Here is a 6,000-nt window from a genome sequence, read left to right as displayed (position 1 = left end):
ACAACAACGACAGTGGTGATAGTGTCGCCCCCCGTGTCGCTTGAGGAGAGCAACACTTGGGTGATTGTAGGGGGTTGCAGAACTTCCAATGGATCATCACACTGTTCCATTTGAGTACTTCGGGAATAAAATAGTTGGTACATACATACATGCGCTATCCTCTTCGCCTGATCGATCGAGCCCGTTGATTACATTTTAAAAAATATGCAGGATGAGAACTATGTCCTCTGCATCAAAGAGATGCATATGACCTTTATTTGCATTTTATTCAACACATAACAGGTAAGAACTTACATCATAACGTCCTAAAACCACATCACACAACACCTACAAACCCGACAGTAGGAGAAGAAAATACCATTATGCCTGATGACCTAAAACACAAACAACATCCCATAAGCTAGGTACCAAGGCATGACAAAAACACTTACCCGGACTAGCGGACCCTCCCCTCAACGACCACCTCATGTCCTTGCTACAGAAGTCGCCACCTCCATCGAACCGTCGAGCCATCTCTAGGGTAGAAATCCTCATAAGTTTTGTTAGGTCTGCCATCGACGTTGCTACGGCACCAGGCATCGCCTCCACCCTGCACGGGTCCATCTTGGCACGCCCATCACTGAAATCTTGATGCACCATGCCGACAGGACTCACCGCATCATTGACAAGACCCCTCCATTCAGAACTTCTTATGAACTATGCTCCCAACAAGGAGACTGGCACCGAACGTGCCGCCATTGTCCGGTCCGAGAGGCTCAGATCTAGGATTTTCCATGGAACATCAGGGGGCAGGAGATTCGTAGAGACGACGCTTTCAACAAGGTAACAATGACCACCGGTGTTGCTGTTGTCAGACCCAACCGAAGGAGCCTCGCCTCCTAGATCCGCCACAGGCAGCCCCAAAGGAGCCAATCAGTCGAAGGGAAGGGAGTTGTTTCCGTGCCAATCACCGCTCAATCAAGATGATGTCGACCAGACAAAGCTAACCACCACCGCTAGCCTGCAGATTCCCGCCGGCCGCCATCCTCGCCAGAAACTCCGCCTGCTTTCCACAAGTGCCACCCGGTTGATGGCCTGCCTCCACGGGTTCAGTCGGAGCCCGCCCTCCCATTACCCTGCAACTTTGTCGGCACCGGCCCTTGGGAGGTGATCTGGCAGCGGTTCTCTACGTTTTAGACGGTCACCACGCACGAGGCAACCCGGGAGGAGAGGGGACCTGGAGGTGGGGGAGAGTGACCTGGCCACGGTTGATATGTCTCATTAATCAAATCGATGCATACACCTGATATGGAAATTATTGTGATATTGTACTAACTCTGTCTATTAATAGATTTCTTGATTTTGTAATCTAGACATATTTTTTTATAGGGGTGTGACTATTTCTCAGTCGACTGAAAACTAACTTCGTTCTCAGTCAAATGGTGTCATCAAATCTCAGTTGCAACTCATGTTATCACTAGCATAAATTACGATGCAAATAAATGATGTAGCACTTGACTGAGAATGAAGTTAGTTCAAACAAATCGCTTTTTATAGATACATTTGTATCTAAAAAAAGGTGAGATACCTATTTTTAGAGGAGGGATTGTTTTTTCTTCCGGTGCTCGGTGGCGGAGGGCAAGGAAGACGTCAAACTTTTTTTTTGAGGGTCGGAAGACGTCAAATACAGGGTCCAGCTGCCGGCCGGCCGGATAGGCCGTCGTTGGACCGAGCTGTAGGCAGACGTAAAACACGGATATGCTGATGGATGGGACGGGACTCCGACATGGATCGATGTAGAATGGAGCGATCGGTCGAGAGGCCACCCTCGGGTGCACATGCACCATCCATCCTCCTGGCTGGCTATGCCTATACGGTGGTTGAGACGTTGTGGTTCGGCAGTACGTAGTACCGGAAGCTAGCGACTGGATGCAGTAGTACATGCATATATACTTCCAGCGGATTTCTCGTTCGTGACGTCGATCGTACATTCGTACCTGTGATCAACCGAAGCATCTTTTCGATTCGTTTGTTCTTCTAGCTAGTAAGGGTTCTCCAAGTACAAGGTCGAAGCTAACAAGGGTTCTCCATGGAGATGACGCGTCCTGACGTCCATCGGCATTCAGCAATGGCTGCAAACGGATAAGCCGCCGATGCGGCGCCGGAACGGATGTGGTGCGCCGGGCCCGGGCCGCCTGGCGGTGGGGACTGGGGTTGTACGTACGGTGGCGACGCCGCACGTGGTGGGTCATCCGCGGCGAGCACGACCTACCGACGGGATGGGCGGGCGGCCGGGGCAGATAATGAGAGGCCAGTGAGTGACGGCTGAAGAAGAGGGGCGGCAAGGCAAGCGATCGACCACCGATCTATCGTCGCTGCTGGACCCCCAACACGGGGTTCGCTCGTGCATCGCTTACGGTGACATGCCACCTACGCCCGATCTCTGTCCTCCTCCTTTGTTGACTCTCTCTCCCCCGCTCCAGGTCCCGTCCAGCTCCAGCTCCGGCGGGCACGCTGGGCCCATCGGCAACCACGATCGACGACGCCTCGTAGGTACGCTGGGTATCGCTCTCTGCTCCTTAAAGCTTTCTTGTATGTATATACACTCCATGCGACGACAGGGACGCGCACGTTGCTGCCCTGGAACCAGCTGAGAATAATACGGATATAACGGAGTTTTTTCGTCGACATCGACGTATGAAATATACCTGGTCTGGGCGCGCAGCTCATCCAAAGAAATTCTCTGACATGAATTTGCTGGAAGAACTCGTCAAAGAGTGATTGGCAAATTGGGTGAGTGAGAGGCACGTACATGGATGGACTGCACGGGACGGTCGATCGCCGTGCGCGGCGAACCCACGCCACACGGCTCAGGTTGTCTGAGATTTCAGTATCTCCCTGGTTCCCATCCAGCCATGAACAATGTCTGCGGTTTCCACATTGACTCGTTCCTTGACTTGTCCTGTCATCCATCTAATGAGTTGGTTCCCTGGTTAGGATCGTACCCACCCCGTTTCCAGGCGAGCATACGATCTTTCGCCACGGGAAGCACTAACATGATAGAGCGAGTTCTCCAATTTTTGCATCCTCATAACCAGTTCACCCATTTTGAGCAGTTGGCCCAAATGAAAGAATTTTTTTGAACTTGACTTCGTCCACAATAAATGCACAACAACGGTAGTATATGTTTGAGCAGTAAACCCGAAACGTACAATCAACCGGGCGACCCTAGCTAGCGATCGCGCGCTGGCTTTAATCGGAGCGATCGTTTTTTGTCCTTTCCGAAAATAGAATACGGGCGATTTCGTTGTTTCCGTTTCTGGCTGCACGCCACGCGGGGCAAAATTAAAATGCGAAGGAAGGGGATTCGAACCCGGGACCTCCGGCTGAGCCCGGGCGGGCCAAAGAGTGGTGATGACCAACTAAGCTACCAGTTGTTTGCATTATCTATGGGGACGTTACTATATTTATATTAAAACTAAACACGGCTGAGATAAAAAAAAGAAAACACGGTCTAAAACTAAAAAGCCAGATAGCAAACCATGAAACTAGCATCCATGTTGATATATCTTGACAACTTTTTATTAGCTTAAAATTTATTAACCCTTTGCCTATTATTTATCAATGGTAAATATGAAAAATTATCGACCCGAAAAACTAATTTAACATCCAAATATTATGGGGATATTTTTAGCTCATAATTTATCAACCACTATGCTTATTATTTATCAATGGTAAATGTGAAAAGTTATCAACCCGAAAAGCTAATTTTATTTAGAATACTTTTGAGGATATTTTTAGCTCATAATTTATCAACCCCTATGTTCGTTATTTAGCAATGACAAATGTGAAGAGTTATCAACCCGAAAAAGCCAATTTCATTTATATTATTTTAGAAACATTTTTAGCTCTCAAAATTATCAACCCCTATGCCCGTTATTCATCAACGGTAAATGTGAAAAATTATCGATCCGAAAACTTAATGTAATTTAGAATATATTGGGAACATTTTTGGCTCACAAATTATCAACCGCTATGCCTATTATTTATCAAAGGTAAATGTGAAAACTTATCGACCCTAAAACCTAGTTTTATTAAGAATATTTTTTAGAACATTTTTGCTCATAATTTATCAACCCCTCTATTCGTTATTTAGCAACGGCAAATGTGAAGAGTTATCAACCCGAATAGTTAATTCTATTTACAATATTTTAGAAATATTTAGCTCACAATTTATCAACCCCTCCGCCCATTATTTATCAACGCTAAATGTGAAAAATTACCTACCCAAAATCTAATTAAGTTGAAAGTCATATTTATTTGAGTTGCAAGTGTACGTATTTGAGTTGCAAGTGGTAGTTCATTTGAGTTGCAAGTAGTTCTCCCACCCGTTATTTTTTCCCTCTTGAAAACCACTAACCCAAGAAAGGGAATTAAAAAAATAGTCCAAATAACATGATTTTTTTATACAAAAGTAACAACAATATGGAGAAAATATGATACTAAATTTCTAAAAGGGAATTGTACAAAGGGAATTGATTTTTTTTTGCATAGCTAGGTTAAATTTGGAATATGTTTACGCAATCAAATATAATTGATACAAATAAAAAATATCACAAAAGGGAATTCGCGAAAAAAAAGTTAATATTTATACGTTTACAACATGTACATTTGTTAGTACAAAATAAATCTGTCTCTTTTTGTAGCAAGAACGACTAGTGTCTCAGACGGTCAGCTCTTTTCTCGCGCGGGGGAGAGGTTGTGGGTTCGAATCCCCGCGGAGGCATGTAATTTTTTCTGGCGCTGGAGCGGGTCGCGCAAGAAAGGAAATTCGGTATTAATTACCGCTAGGCGACAAAATAGAAAGAGGTGGCGCGGCTAAGAAACGATCGCTGGCGCGGTCGAACGCTGTAAAGGGAATCTGCAATCAACCAGTCATTCAACTGACTAATGGTCCATGTTTGAGGGGCCACCAATTCTAACTCTACAAACTAAAACTCACTCAGACCAGCTCGGAAATTTCTGCTGGTCTAAAAAATATTCAGACTCATCAAATACTAAACAGCACAACCTAATACAGTCTACAAAAAATACCGCCTAAAGAAAAAAAAAATTAACTGGAAGAAATAAATAAATAATAATATCTAAAAATACAGCCTAATCAAATATAAAGTTACTACCGGACCAACTAAATAAATAACACTGTCTAAAAATACTGCCTAAATAAATTAAAATTTACTAGTGGACCAATTAAATAAATAATACCGCAAAAAATACGAACTAAAAAATACTCCCTTCGTTCCTAGATGTAAGCCGTATAATTTTTGGAGATTGTTTTTTTTTGAAAAATAGGGAATATTGTGTTCCACCACTTGTATGGATAATTTTTTAGAGGTCATTTTAAGTTTTCTTAACTTATGCAAAGTCTTCTATTTTCTCATGTCAATTACCAAGGGGTAAGCCTGCAGAAACCTGGTGTAATTTTCCCTCAATAAGTTTTCTTTATTTTCGTGCCAAAAACTATATGACTTATATCAAGAAACGGGGGGAGTATAAAATTACAAACGGACCAACTAAATAAATAACACTGTCTAAAAGTACCGCGCACTAGTAGGAAAAGCCTCATCAGTGGCGCACCAAAAAATGATTCTGTGGCGCATGGGCGGTGCGCCACAGAATTCTCGCCACAAAAATAAGGTTTCTGTGGTGCACCGGCCCATGCGCCACAGAAAGTCTTATTTCTGTGGCGCACCGACGGTGGTGCGCCATAGAAATTTTTTTTTTGAAATTCAAAAAAAATGGCGGCCAGATCTAGATCTAGATCTGGGGCCGCCGACTTTTTTAAATTTTTTTGATATTTCACTGGAAGGTAGCCGGAGGTGGGTGGTTGGGTGGGTGGGTGGGTGAAGGAGGAGGACGGCCGGAGGAGGAGGAGGTGGTGGAGGTGGTGGTGGTGGTGGAGGTGGTGGTGGTGGAGGAGGTGGTGGTGGAGGAGGAGGTGGTGGTGGAGGAAGAGGAGGT

This window comes from Lolium rigidum, chromosome 7 (assembly GCF_022539505.1).
Source record: "Lolium rigidum isolate FL_2022 chromosome 7, APGP_CSIRO_Lrig_0.1, whole genome shotgun sequence".
Classification (NCBI taxonomy): domain Eukaryota; kingdom Viridiplantae; phylum Streptophyta; class Magnoliopsida; order Poales; family Poaceae; genus Lolium; species Lolium rigidum.
The sequence above is the reverse complement of the archived record's forward strand: the minus strand, read 5'-3'. Positions refer to the sequence as shown.